Genomic DNA, 16,098 nt, shown 5'->3' with positions numbered 1-16,098 from the left:
TCCATGGTGCTGACTCAATATGGGCTGGCCTGCTAAGATTTACATTTTTGCTTTTAAAATAAAGATAGAGCAACGAAAGAACAATGAAAAATTGAATAATAGGAGTAAATTACCAAGTTGGTTAAAATGTCTTGCTCTATCTGAATCATTAAAGAATGTTTTTTGGTCAGTGTCCCTTTAATTATAGGATAGATTTGTCAATGGAAAAGTCGTCTTAAATAGACCAAGAAAGCTATGGCCGCAGCATAATGTGTGTGTTGTTTTTTAGGGTTATGTTTTTTTATTATTATTATTTGCTTAAAAACACCTGCTTTTCTTTGAACTTAACACCTCTGGGGGCAGAGCTGTGTACACAGAGAAATAAATATCTGTACTGTAACTGAATTGTGCCTACAGGAGATTTGCTCTGACAGTTAAAAGCAGACACTGTTTTAAACAGTATATTGAAACAAATCCACAAAGGGCTTCTTAAACTTTTTTTCACCTGGGACACCTTTTTAACACTGGAAAATTGTGACCTCATTATTATAATACAATTAAAAACAAACCCCTTGTATAATGGGAATACTTTTATATACATTAATAATACTATACATGTAAAGGGATTATTAGCGACAAGAAGTAAAAATCAACTTTTGTAGCCATTGCTTATCACTAACGGTTAGACTCACTGTCTTACTCCATGATTTGTCCGTGTAACCCCTTCCCCAGTTGTGGTAAGGAGCAATGCCCACACACTGTGTGTACTCTGCACGCAATGTTTCTTCACTCATGCAACAAACACCTTTACACCACACACAGCCAGAAGGTTAAAGGACAAATCACCCAAAAAAAAAAATTTCCCATTTAAATTGTTCCAATTATCTATTTTACCTGCTGGAGTGTATTAAATTGTTTACAAGTAGCTCCTTTACCCCTATTTTGGCCTTTGAAAATAGCTTATTTAGCTTGTGGTTTCCCAACCTAGACTGAAAGTTATGATACAGGAGTCTCAGCTATTGAGTAGCCTAAGTAAACACAGCCAGCAGAAGAAATAACTATCCTGCACCCTACTGGGAGTGTCAAGTGATACATGATCATTTACATTGTTCTCTCTATGTATTGAGCTTTAGTTTTCCAGACAAAATATAAGATAAGGAAGCAAGTATGGTGTACACAAAGCGATAATATAATGAGATCTGATATTACCTGAACTCATCGCATTGTAATAGGCTGTGGTTTTAAAAGCACAAACCCGGGCTACTTCATATACACAAATAAACCTGAAAATGCAATTTCTCATAAATGTTATACTCTGCAGCTGGTATAACAAGTCATTGAAAATACATTAATATAAAAACTATTTTACGTGTACTGTCCCTTTAATACAAACAATTGTATCTCCATTCATTTGCTTTATGAAACAGGTTGTGATAAGAGTTCAAGACATTTAGCAAAACAAAATGTACATTCGTCATTTTGTCACGCATTGATTATTGCAATCTACTTCCAAAACACTGCCTTCTCCTCCCTCCAATCTATCATGAATGCTTCTGCTACATCCACTTAAGCTCCACAAAAGTTCACTGCAAGGTCATCTTTCCTATCACTTCCAGGTATGACAACACTGACTGATAACTAACTGAAAAAAAGCATTCTGGAAATGGTTTTACACCATGTCTTGTTAAAACTGCAAATAGATGTACTCTGAAGAGGGAACCTTACATCTCAAACCTTCCTCGAACATTAAAAAAAAATTGGAAATTAAATGTATGAATTAGATATAATGTACTCTTTACTTTTTTTTTTTTTAAACAAAAAGGTCGATAAGTGACCCATCAAGGGCTCGATTATCATTCACATTCTCCTACATTTGCGCCTAAATTCACACTGTCGTACTTTATCTCCTATTTATCATACCAAAATACGCCTAAAAATGATCAAAATACGACAGCTAAATTCTCGCACTTTACTGTCTCTCGCCTAGGCGCACATTTGCACCACATAAACCATTAAAATGCCTATTTTCCGTAATATTTTAAACAATATGCCCTACTTCTCGCCAATATATATATATATTTATCATTATTTTGCGCTAGTGGGAGAACATAAAGTTCTCCTACTAATACGACCACTAAAGTTCTCCCTAAACACAGTGGAGAACATTCAATTTACTCCATTTTTTAGCGCCCGAAGATTGATTATTTCCTGATTTTATCAGCTATTTCATTGGTAAGAGGCCGTGGAAAGTTGTCCAGCTGAAGGGAATTTGCCCTTACATAGACGCCAAAGAGTGTCTCAAGTGTTTCTACCCCATTGTGGACGTACAGGATTTATAAAAAAAAAAAAAAAAAAAAAAAAAAAAAAAAGAGTTCGCACAATCTCTATTCTCTTATCCAGAATGATCTTGAGCCCTAGACCAGAAGAACAAGGGCAATCCCAGGAATGTTAACATTATGGCAGTCTTGCATTTCCTGGCTACCAGGTTCATTTCAGGCTGTGTCCAGTGCTGTGGTAGGCATGAGCCAGCTTTCATTTTGCAGACATTTGAGGACAGTTTAAAATCTATTCTAAAGCATCTCAATAAGTTCATCTATGTACCCAGGAATGTCCATAAATGGCACCAAGTTAAGGCTGGTTTTTACCAAGCTTCAGGTATTCCAAATGTTCTTGATGCAGGGTCATGCCCCGATTTCCACATCTTTAAGCAGTCTGCATTATTTACAGCCTTTGAACATGGAGACATGCCACCACGGTTGGCTATTAGGTAAATATTAAAAGATTAAATATTATTCCATAATATTTTTTTTAAAGTTGTCATTGTTGACCTGTAAGTGAACCTGTTTAACCTGTAGTTAAAGATAGCCCCCTATTTAAAATACCATCACTTTTTTTAATTCATTCTCAATGTTCTTCTCTATATCGACTATTAGATACATATTAATTTTTTTTTTATTTGATCCATTATATATATATATATATATATATATATATATATAATATATACTATATATATATATATATATATATATATTATATATATAATTTATTGTATTGTTCATTTGTATACACGTTAACAAAATAATTTATAAAATTTATGTTGATTTTTTGGGTCGTAGGTGACAGCGGGTATCCCTGTAAGCCCTGGCTCTTGACACCTGTGCCAATTGCTCATACACGCTCCGAAACATTTGGTGTTCTAAAAATGACATTCAGAGTTGGTGATCTCCAATATTCTCCAGAAAAAACTTAGTTCTAGTGTCATGCATTATGCACAATATTGCTATTTTGCAAGGGAATCTAGAGAAGGGTGTGTCTGGAGGATGTCCCTGAAGATGTGTATTTTCCCTCAAGAGATTATAAGAAGACATACCACTAGAGCTGGAGTACAAAATCATATCGAAATCATTGAAAGATGTTTTTACATGTAAGTGTCTATTTTACAACATATAGAAACATTTATTTTTTCATATTGTATCAACAATATAATTAAATGTATTTTCTTTTAATCTATTACAGGAGAATTTGCCCAGTGGATCATGATTTTAATGATTCATCTTTTTTTCTTATCTTTTTAACATTAAATATAAATAAATATATATATATATATATATATATATATATATATATATATATATATATATATATATTATACACACACATACATATACATACACACACATTATATATATATAGATATTATATATACACATATACACACACACATAATGTATAGATACATACATACATACAAGTGTGTGTTGTGTGTATATATATATATATTTATATATACATACACACATACATACACACACACATTATATATATATTAAAACAAAAATATAACATAACTACAGAACGATAATTAAAAAGACAAATATTTTTATTATACTTTATTTATGAAGCGCCATCATTTTCCGCAGCGCTGTCCATGGATATAGATCATTTAAATAAAACATAGTATAAAACTTCTAAGACTAAGAGACAGGACAGAATTTACAAACACATACAGGAGGAATCGAGGGCCCTATCCCGTGGGAACTTACAATCTAGAAGGGTAGGAGGTGGGAAACATGAGGTGAGGACTGCAAGATTGAGAAAGATGTTAATGCAGAGTTAGAGGAGGGAAATGTTGTTAGGTAAAAGGAATATTATTGAGTTGGGTGGTAGGCTTCTCTCTGAACAGAAAAATCATCAGAGAGCATTTAAAGGAAGAAAGATTTGGGCAAAGGCCTGACAGCACGAGGGAGTGGTTCCAGAGGTAGGTGCTGCACGACAGAAGTCCTGCAGTCTAGCATGAGAGAGAGGTGATAGGTCCGCAGAAGCAGGAGCAGGTCATTGTTGGATCTTAGTGGGCGGGGCTGGAGTATACTTGTTGATTAGAGAGGATAGGTAGAGGGGAGCGGAGTTGGTGAGTGGCTTTGTATGCAAGGGTGAGAATTTTGAATTTAATTCTGCTGTGTATGGGAGCCAATGAAGGGACTCACAGAGAGGTGCAGCAGATACAGAGCGACGGGAAAGGTGGCTCAGTCTGGCAGAGGCATTTAGGATGGATTGAAGAGGGGAGAGGCGGGAAAGAGAAGGCCGAGTAAGTAGGTTATATTGCAGTAGTCAAGTGGGAAATAACAAGGGAGTGGATTATTTGCTTTGTGGTGTTAGCGCACAGAAAAGGTTGAATCTTGAAAATGTTGCGTAAATGGTTGCGGCAGGATGTAGAAAGCGATTGGATATGGGGGGGTGAAGGATATAATTGAGTCAAGTGTAACTCCGAGGCAGCGGACTTGGGGCGATGGGGAAATGGTGATGCCGTCAACAGGGATAGAGAAGTCACAGGTCGGCGTAGAGCTTGAGGGGGGGATAAGAAGCAGCTCAGTCTTGGACATGTTAATCTTTAGGTGGTGAGAGGCCATCCAGGAAGAAATATCAGATAAGCAGTTGCTGACATGAGAAAGGACAGAGGGAGAGAGAGCAGGGGTGGAGAGGTAGATCTGGGTGGCATCAGCATAGAGGTGATATTTTGAAGCCATCAACTGTTGATAAGTTTTGCCCAGTGAAGAAGTATAAATGGAGAAGAGTAGAGACCCAGAACAATCCTTGAGGTACTCCAACAGACAGAGGCATTAGAGAGGAGGAGTCATTGGCAAATGACACAGAATTATATTATAACTGAAAGTGCCAAAATAAAAATTCTTATTCTTGATGTCACCTATTCATGAACTCTCTCTTTTTACTATAATATTGCCTGTTCTTTAAGTATAGCAATTTTTTTCTCTCTCTAATTCTATCATTTTGTTTAAAACAATTATTTGTTCATTGCGAAAAGACAATGCCATATCTGTAAGTATTTCAATTTCATTAGCTCTTTCAGGTTGATCTTGCTGTGTATGTGCGGCAATCCTCATATTCTTCCTCTAAGTCAGATTCGGTATTTGAGGTGTATTAAGTTCAGGTGGAGTTATTCCCTCGACTTGCGTTTCATCCTTATCATCCTGATAAACGGTGTCCTCAACAAGCTGGTTCCAAATGTATTTCTTCTATGATTGTAAATAACATTAATTAGAATGAATCTAGTTTTATTTTCCCCTTTTTCTTAAATTGAAATACTTACTTCCGAATAATTCAATGGATGAATCCTGCATTGTCTGCAGTACACCTTGTACACCTGTAAAACATACATACATTGATATTAATACACATATAAAGTACATTAAAAAATGTAGAAACAATACCTGTGTTGAAACATACAAATTTTCATTTACAAATAAAAGCTAAATTTAAAAAAAAAAAAAACAACTAAAAAAACAGTTATATTAACCAATAGTATTGTAGCGTATGATCCATTAGAAAATACATTACAAGACAGTAATATGTGTTTACTGTAATAGAACCGGCAATTTTAATACATATTATAAATAAATTACTATTCTTGAATTTAAAATCAATCGATCTAAAAATTGAATATTAAAAGCTTGATTCTATTTGTTAGAATAATAACCATTTTAGGATCACAATCTGGGTTGTGCTTTCAGATGTTGTAAGCAAAAATCTAAATTTTTTAGTACATGTTCATAGAAGACTAAAAATTGTCTGGATCCCTTTGATTACATACTTTTTTTTTTTTTTAACCCTTAAGTGCTGGGGTTAACGTGTCTACATCCGAACAACTGTTCCGACATAAACAAATTGAAATCTGGCGATCGTGCACGTGATCAAGAGATTTCAATGATGGGATTGCGTCAGGGGCGCGTCCCTATGATGCTAGGCACGCCCCCCAGACCGCGATCCCATCAGGGAAGTGCTAGGGGCTTCAGGAAAGCCAAGCGGTTAGGAAATTGTATTCCGTCCTTCATCGCTAAAGCCCAGCAAAATTCGAACAGAATACAACGCCCCAACGGCGTCAAAAGGTTAAAATACAACAGAATATATCAATTGAAAACATACAAAATCATTATATGACTTTTATAAACTGTATTGAAATAACATGCTCTAAAGGTAACTGAGAAAAAAAAATTCCAATTAGTGTCCATTGTTACAGGACATCTGATCTATATTATTTCCTAGATAAACAGTCAAACTGGATCATTGTATTACATAATCAAATTATTGTATACATTTAATTGCAATATTCGTTTAAACACACACACACATTATATATATACACATATATATACATATATATTATACATACATACATACATACATACACACACATACTTACTGACACTTTGTTCTCTGAATGTTATATCACGTGATGTGCAAGGTTGTTGTCCCTGTGAAGTTGATTCTGACTCGAAAGGTAGGTCCTCCTGAGCATGTTCTAATCAATGTTCTTACGCCTCTTCATGTTGTTCTATTATATACATAATAAACAAAAAACAGTACTAACAGATAAACATTTTATAACAATAATAAATAATATATTTACCTCTAAAATTCATAGTATCCGATGGAACATCAAGGCCCACCACAACAGCATCATCCATCCTGGCATACAGCATGTTCATAATCAAGAAGTTCTGCCCTATATGCAGGCCTCCACCCGTTCCTTTAGTTGACTTTTTCACGGCACACCTTTTTCTTAATATTTTTACAAATATCTGTCAACCTCTTATTTGTTCCCAGATGGCCCTCTTTCTTTGAGGGTTAATAGATCAAGCTTGATATCCAATTATATCTTCATAATGTTCTATGACAGCTTCAACCAATATACAGTTTTCACAATGTGTAAACATCACACTCTGCCACTTTTGGTCTTTCTAGATAGTCTGGTAGCAATCACAATATTGGTAATATAAACGGCGCAAAAAAATGGTATACTCTTTGTTCAAAGTTAAAAAAAATTGTTATGAACGATAACAATCACAACATTCGTTCCAGAAAGTTCTAGAAATGGGGCGTAAAACTATATGAATAGATTGACCGAATAATTTAAATATATTGACTCTCTCTAATTTGATTAGATAATAAATTTGAACTCTTATTATTGGTTGAATATGTTTTAGTTTTTAAATTAATATAACTTTAATAAATCAAAATCCATCAATGAACGTTAACATTGATATTTCACTACATTTATCATCACAAATTAGAAAACAAAACAAAACCAGCTGATTTTAAAACACATAAAACAATGCATCTACAATTATATTTTGTATACAAAAATAGTCCAAGGTATTGCGCATTTTGAAAAAAGTATCATTAAAGGGACACTGTACCCAAAAATTTTCTTTCATGATTCAGATAGAACATGAAATTTTAAGCAACTTTCTAATTTACTCCTATTATCACATTTTCTTCATTCTCTTGGTATCTTTATTTGAAATGCAAGAATGTAAGTTTAGATGCCGGCCCATTTTTGGTGAACAAACTGGGTTGTCCTTGCTGATTGGTGGATAAATTCATCCACCAATAAAAAAGTGCTGTCCAGAGTACTAAAACCAAAAAAAAATCTCAGATGCCTTCTTTTTCAAATAATGATAGCAAGAGAACGAAGAAAAATTGATAATAGGAGTAAATTAGAAAGTTGCTTAAAATTGCATGCTCTTTCTGAATTACAAAAGAACATTTTTGGGTACAGTGTCCCTTTAATTTAGTTTTTGAGGATAAAAAAATGTAACGATTTGTATGATTTAGCATTCTTATTCCAAGAAATAAAAAAAAAAAAAACATTGTTTCTTTGAAAAACTTTACATATTGAATAAAATTTATTTTTTATGTTTGTAAAAATATGTTTCTTTATTGCGCAATTAGATAGAAAATTAGTTCCGTTATTGGGTGTAGTTTTTCTTTTAGACAGACATTGATTAGTATGAAGCGTTCAAATAAATTTTCCATTGGAGAATTACTTATATACAATGGAAAAATATTCCCCCCCCCAAAAAAGGAAGGGGATTTTCACCTTGATCAAGGACAGATGTAATCCAATATTATGTGAGATGGTGTGCCGAGTTAGGCGTGTGTCTGGGCAGAATAGTACTCGAAAACAATATCTCAAGAAATATAATGATCTTTTCAGGAGATCATCCAAATTAAAGACTCTTATACTGACCTATATCAGGAAATGTAAGTATAAATTTAAATTTTAAAAATCAAAGTTTACCTATATAGATATATACACACACACATTATATATATGGTGCGACCGCCTCTGATAAAAACGTTTTTCATAACTTTGAAACGCGTCAGGCTTTCTTTAGGTGTTGAAAGCGGCTGCTAATGTTTTTATAGGACTCAAGGTTTACTTGTGTGGATGTTGTATTTACGCTGAAGAAGTTTTTACAATACACACATAAGCTGAGGAATTGTACTTCTGCTGAATTATTTTATGCACTAACGATACCTCATATTGATTGAGGTTATGTTTGTGAGTACCTCTGTATTTTTTATTAAACTGTGGTTTGCTTAAACAATATTACGCTATATGCGGGGGGTTTTTCTTCCTCCTCTACATAACGAACGAGCGATTGGAGAGATACCTGACACAAGGATTTCAGAGAAAGAATCTGAGTGGATTTCCTAACAGGTGTCATAATCAAACTGCTCCCGTGAAGGTGCTACAACTGTAATTCCATCTACTCGCCCATCCCTTACCTCATTCGATTGAGGTTGGCTGATGTAAGTAGAACCATAACCCAGTAATAGGATATGTGGAAGTAAAAAATTCTAACAGCACTAGACCATATGGACTCACTTTTACACAAGACTTTATATCTCATATGCATGTTTTTTTTCGTTCAGTATGCTTATATTTATTTGTTAATTGATATTTTAACTTACATTTACCTTTTTTGGGAATTTCCATAGCTGACACGATAAAAAGTTTCAATTCAGCGATATTGTGTTATACAATTGGTGAATTTTAGGATACTAGGTGATACATATATATCAAGTTTATACATTTGTATGTATTTTTGTACACTCTTTTCAATGCCAGGGATCATGTTGAATCATTTCATTAATAACGAACAATAATACGTTTTTAAAAAATATATTTATACGAATTTCAGTGAACTACCCATTCTGAGGTTTAGTGCTGTGTAATTTACTATTACTTTCTAACAAATTTTATATATATATATATATATATATATATATATATATAGTATATATATATATATATATATATAATTTCAATTATTGACTGAAGTATTAACATGTCTGGTTTATAAACATTAAAATATTAGCATGTGAAAAATGGATGTCTACATACATCGATCAACATCTTTCATTACAGTCTTGTATGAGTATATTTAACGCCGATTATAATGTGTGTGTTATATGTTTCTTTCTATGTTGAACTTTAGACTACAGATTTAGTTTTTGTATCCATTTGTGTCTGAATGAAGATAGCGAAACAGGATTTTATTACAAGACCAGAGACCCATATTTCGCATTACATTCAATTTACTGCTCTGACAGCTTTTTAAAGTATACCAGTGAAAACATTAGTAAAAATAAAACATGTGAAACAGAGAAAACAAAAAAAAACAATAGGGGACAAAGCCATGGATATAGAAGATGATATCAGCAAATCAGCATAATCATAATGTCCATAAACAGTCCAGAGCGCACCAATACCACCTCTTTCTTTTTGCTGCTCTGAAAGATAAGTACCTGTGCAATTGTTCCCATAATAAATTGATATTTGAGTTATTAGATTTTTTAAATTTTATTGCCATATTTCTCTTTTTGTTTTTCTCTATTACTCTTTTTATATGTTTTTATTATTATTTCCAGTTATATTTTCTCTTACATGCTCATTTTTTCTTTTTGTGGGAATTATATTTTCCCTTGTTTCTCTTAAACATTTTACAGTCCCTTACCTGTTTCTTCTATTCGTTGGTTAGACATTTTCATTAGGACCGAGTTTTTCTGTTTAAACTCAGTTTCCATTTTCCCTTCTGTGGTGCTGAGTGCGGTCGTCATTTTGTTCCGCCCCTTCCCGCCCCCTTTACTCGCCCCTTTTTCCCTCCTCCTCCCTCATAGCCTGAGGTTGTTAGCTGTGAGGTTGAGCCTTTCTTCCCCTTGGCGGAGTTGAAATTTTAATCACGCCCATATAGCCTATTCAGCAACATTGTAAGCTTAAAGTTTTTCCTCTGTGGGTTATTTCTGACGTTTCAAGAAGCACTTTTATTTTCTACCTCTGTGTGTCACTATTTCTTTATATTTACAGATTGACAACATTTGTTCAAATTTTACAATATTGTTGTGCTGCTTTATTTTAATACTGTTATATATTTTAAATTTTAATTCTCAAATGTTTATCTTTAAAAATTTAAAAATAATCTTTGCTTTTATTTTTTCCCCATTTTTTCTGTGGTCCTCAAGATGCCTCATGAGGAGAATAATTCAATTAATCTTGACCCCTAATTGCAAAATATTATGGCTTCTAAGCAGTCCTTTATGAGAAAGATGGACAACAAATTAATAGTTTTATTGCTAATTTTCAGTCAGATCCTCCTCAAATACATAAAAAAAACACACTTCTAAAACTAAATATCTTTCCCCCTTCTTATACAGAAAAAGATGCTGATATTCTGCTTCAGACAGACAGCCCTCATAGATTAATTGCCAATAAGCACCTGTACTGTTAGCCGGCAGTCATCCGGCCCCAGAACTTCTGAATGTATTGAGTCACAAATTCAGAGGGTACTTTCCTAAAGCTTATTCTAAAAGAACTGGTCTAAAAAGACAAGCATCAACATTTTTACAAACTCTCTCTGAAAAACTTTCCCCCTCTTCCGGTGAGGGGGAATTTTCAGATGAATATAAATATGACAATTGTCAATCCTCTGATAATGATTCAGGTTATTCTGATTTCAACAACTTTATTAAATTTAAAAAGAGGTAAAAAATCTTTGCCGGTAATGATTCAGAAATAGTTTCTCGATTCCCTTGGTAAACCTAGATTTAAACCAGAGGAGGTTAAGCATCCCAGATCCTTGGAGTGGTTTCCCTCCTCAGGTGTTGCAGAATATATTTATTTATATTTAAGGCATCCCTTATTGCAAGAAGTTTGTAGTAAACTTTGTGCCGAATATCCTCGCCCCTCCCTCGCAGGTAACTCCTCTGTCACTCCTGACATTGACCCTCAAATTTTAAAATTCCTGGGTTTTTCCTGGGATCTAGCATTAAACAAGGATCTGACAAATTACTTAAGTCTTGTCAAGACAAGCTTTTAGATATTTCTGGCCCCCTTGTCAAAAGTTATTCGAGTTGGCTGAGGATTCTGTTATAAATAATTTATACAATTGATCCTCATATCATCATAGAGTATATTCAAAGAGCCTTTGTTTTATTAGGCAATGCCAATACTGCTATAGCTTGCGAACGCAGAAGGTCCACTCTGCCCAGGCTAGACCTGAAATTATCAGATTTCGCCAATAATGAGACATCTACAGACCCCAATAGCCTTCTCTTTGGAGAGGTATATATCTCAAAAAAACTCGGTGACTATACTAAAACTTTTTCTAGTTTGTCTAAAACTAAAGCCACTGTAAAGAAGACCCTCTACCAAAATTCACGCCCCCCTTTTTGATAGGGCCAGAAAAAGAAGGGATCGTTTTTCCTGGCCGTCAACCCTTCATCTCTAGACCCCAATTTTATCAGCAGCAACAATTGTCTCTCCCTTCTTCCCCACAAGAGCCCGCTTCTGGCCCAGAGGTGCAAGATCAAGAGGTCGCTTTAGAACCCCTTCAGGTAATTTCTCTTCTTCCCTCCCTTTTCTCCCTTAAAAAAGATGGGTGGTCGACTGGCTCATTTTCTTCCAAATTGGTCTCTAATAACTTCAGACCCCTGGATTATTCAGACTGTATATGGAGTCCTTATAGATTTATTTCCTTTCCCATCCAAATTGTTCGCCCTCGTCCAATTTTATTTCAAGTTCAGATTGTCAAGCAATAGATTTAGAGATTTCCTCTCTAATTTCAAAACAAGCTGTCGAACTTGTTCTTGTAGACGAAGACAGCTACATAAGCAATATTTTCTTAGTAAAAAAGAAAAATGGCCAATTTCGACCAGTCATCAATCTGAAAACTCTAAATAATTATGTAACTTATCAACATTTCAAGATGGAGGGTATCCATCTTCTGGGAAACTCTCTACTGGACAAGGATTGGCTTGTCCGATTAGACCTCAAGAATGCATACCTTACCATTCCTATACATTCTTCCACAGGAGATTTCTTTGCTTCTTCTGGAACCAAACTCTTTGGCAATTCACCTGGCTTCCATTTGGCCTTTCATCCGCTCCGTGGATATTTACAAAAATTCTGAAAACCAGTCATAGCCTGCTAAGATTCAGAAGAATACGCCTGATAGTTTATCTGGACGACATTCTTATCATGAATCAAGTCCCCTCCACCCTTCTTCATTTGAACATCACTTGTTCCCTTCTGGAGAATTTGGGATTCATAATCAACAAAGAAAAATCCTCCCATCTCAATCCATTGTTTTCTTGGGATTTCAGATCAACACTTTAGATGCCACCTTAAGTCTCCCATTAGAGAAATTGAAGAACATCAAGAAGGAGATGTCTTCTCTTTTGAAGAAAACTTGCTTTCCTCTTCAATTATTAGCCCATATCATCGGTCTACTCTCCTCTTCCATTCAAGCCATCTTTCCAGCCCCTCTACATTATCGGGCTCTTTAACGCTTGAAAATATCTCACCTTCAAAGAGGTTTTTCTTATCAGCATCGGATTTCCTTATCCCCAGAAGCCAAAGAAGAGCTCATCTGGTGAATTCAAAACAGAGGCATGATACGGCAAAGCAATCTTCAGTTCTGTTCCAGATTTTTGTCATAGAATCGGACTTAAGCAACTCTGGCTGGGGAGCACGTTGCGGTTCCACAATCACAGGTGACAAATGGACCCTTCCAGAATCCAATCTTCAGATCAACCGCAGAGAACTTCTGGCGGGATCCTTTGCAATTCAGAGTTTTCTCAAGTCCAAACCTTCCTATTTCGGTTCTTTCTTCGCGTGGACAACCTTTTGAGAGTTCGATATCTAAATCGTTTAGGAGGCACAAAATCAAAAACCTCTATCAGAAACTTACAAAAATTTCATTCACTTTTGCGTCGACAAGAATATTTCTTATTTCAGCGGAAATTTATTCTGGGTCTATCCAATCAGGCTGCAGATTGGGGTTCTCGCTATTTGAAGGACTCCAGCGATTGGAAATTGGACAGGAGTATTTTCCTAAAGATTTCTTCTCTCACGGGCCCTTTCCTTTTTGCTTCTCGTTCAGATTTTCAAGTCAGACTCTTTTTCAGCTAGAGACCCGGACCCAGACACCTTTGCCGTGGACGCTTTCCTTCAAGTGTGGCCCCCCTTAAGGTGCTTAAGCTTTTCCCCCCTTTTCTATAATTGCTCTGACCCTGGCTTATATCCGAAGGAACCCAATATATCTTCTCCTGATAACACCCCTGTGGCCATCCCAGCCTTGGTACCCTTCTCTTCTGGAACTCTCTTTCCTTCCTATCCTACTTCTTCCTTCCATCCCTCATCTCCTCCTAGATCCCCTGGGATTCCCTCATCTTCTGTTGCTATCCAAATCTCCAACTCTTGTTGCTTGTTGCTTCAGGGGATCTTGGTCTCTCAATGGACTTTCGGACCAAGCTCGATCTTTATTACAAGACTCTTGGGCTCCTGGAACCAAAAGATGTTATCTCTCAGCTTGGTCCAAGTAGTCTGGCTGGTGTGTCCAGAGGGACTTGAATACCTTTTCCGTTCCTTTGAATTTAATTTTAGATTATTTCTCTTTTCTTTTTGACTCAGGTCTTGCCTATAGATCTATCAATATAGCTCGTTCTAATATCTCTGCTGGTCACATCCTTATTAATAATACCCCTGTTGGGAAAATCCATCAGGTCTGCAGACTTCTCAAAGCAATTCATATCCAAAAACCTCCGACTTCTAAATACTCTCTCTTTTGGGATGTAGATTTAGTTTTGTCCCTTATTAGAAATTGGCCTTCTAATGATCTGCTTTCTCTCAACAGCTGTCAGCTAAACTTGCCACTCTTCTCCGTCTTCTCTCTTTTCGCAGAGTTTGATGTTCGTGCCATTGATATTAATTCTCAAATGTTCTCTCCTTTTGGTGTCACCTTTATCCCTTTCTAAAAGAACTAAATGTCTCTCAATCTATATGTATCCTTATTTCTCTGATCATCCTACGTTGTGTGTTGTCCTTTGTCTGAAAGAGTATTTGTCTCGTACTCAACCTTTACGTTTTTCTTCTTCTCCTAAACTTCTCATCTCTTTCGTTTCCCCCTTTCAAACCTGTCTCCTCTACTTCTATTACAAAGAACAGTCAGGAAGGTGACAGCATAAATCTAATATTTATTAGATAAGACAAATAATGGGCCCATTATTTGTCTTATCTAATAAATATTAGATTTATGCTGTCACCTTCCTGACTGTTCTTTGTGATTGTACTGGACTTGTGAGCAGAGGTCCTGTTGGTGACGTGCATCTATCCCTGAGTGCTGACATTCTTATGTGTTGGAATCCTCTACTTCTATTGCCAGGTGGGTAAAGTGGATTATGCTTCTTTCTGGTGTGGAAGAATCTCTCGGCTCACTCTACGTTCGTGGAGCTTCTGCCTCTAAAGCCTTTTTAAAATCCTGTTCCCTCCAAGATATTTTAAATGCAGCAGACTGGTCTTCAGACTCCACCTTTAGACAATTTTATTTTAAACCTATTAATAACACTGCATTTTCTTTAATTTCATGATCCTTTTTTGCTTTAAAACTAGCAAAATATGAGTCTCTGGTCTTGTAATAAAATTCTGATTATCCTAGCTTTAGTGTAGCTATAATCTAGATTTTATTAAAGACACAGAGACAAATATTTTCCCACCCTGGCAATCTTTCTGTTCCCTACCAGTATTAAAATATCTGATTTGTTTATTAATATATATTTTTATTTCCAGCATCCACCTCTCAAAACGTCTCCTTCAACTGATTTGGATTCTCCGATCACTCCTCAAACTCTACGTCATCTGTTCAAAATTCTCCTTCAGCCTAGACAGATTCCCAGAAGAATCCTCTCCTGCCTCAACCTCAAGTTTCTCCATCCTGTCTTCAGAATTATTTTGATTTTCTGTTATTGGTTGTTCCTGTTCCAGTTGTTGGTGGTGTAACATGTTCCTTCCTTCTTAATGTCCTTTTACCTATTCACATCAAACAAGAAAGAGGAGGTATTGGTGCGCTCTGGACTGTTTATGGACATTATGAGTATGCTGATTGGCTGATATATTCTACATCCATGGCTTTGTCCTTATTGGTTCTTTTGTTTTCTCTGTAAAAAGCTGTCAGAGCAGTAAATTAAAAGTAATGCAAAATATTCGTCTGTGTCTTTAATAAAATCTAGATTATAGCTACACTAATGCTAGGATAATCGGAATTAAGAATCTTATTTATTCACAGATTGTGTGAATTTTAGAACATAAAATTTAGAATTACATTGTAGTATACTTTTTTTTTTTTTTAAACTGAAAGCTAAAATTTTAAAAATATTTAATTTTACAGTCAAAAACAGAAGAGCACCATGTTACCTATGCCCAATTACCCATAATCCATCAAGTCCAGAAGCAGATTCTGACCCACTAACCACTGTTTT

At 35.3% G+C, this 16,098-nt stretch overlaps 1 protein-coding gene across 1 annotated transcript in view; it reads right to left on the bottom strand.

The window, feature by feature from the left end:
- Positions 1-16,098, bottom strand: part of SEC24B (SEC24 homolog B, COPII coat complex component) — a 521,322-nt gene that overhangs the window by 476,312 nt on the left and 28,912 nt on the right. The gene's annotated exons all lie outside the window — the stretch shown is intronic.

This window comes from Bombina bombina, chromosome 2 (genome assembly GCF_027579735.1).
Source record: "Bombina bombina isolate aBomBom1 chromosome 2, aBomBom1.pri, whole genome shotgun sequence".
Lineage (NCBI taxonomy): Eukaryota > Metazoa > Chordata > Amphibia > Anura > Bombinatoridae > Bombina > Bombina bombina.
Note: the sequence above shows the minus strand (reverse complement) of the source record. Positions and strands in the feature narration are given on the sequence as shown.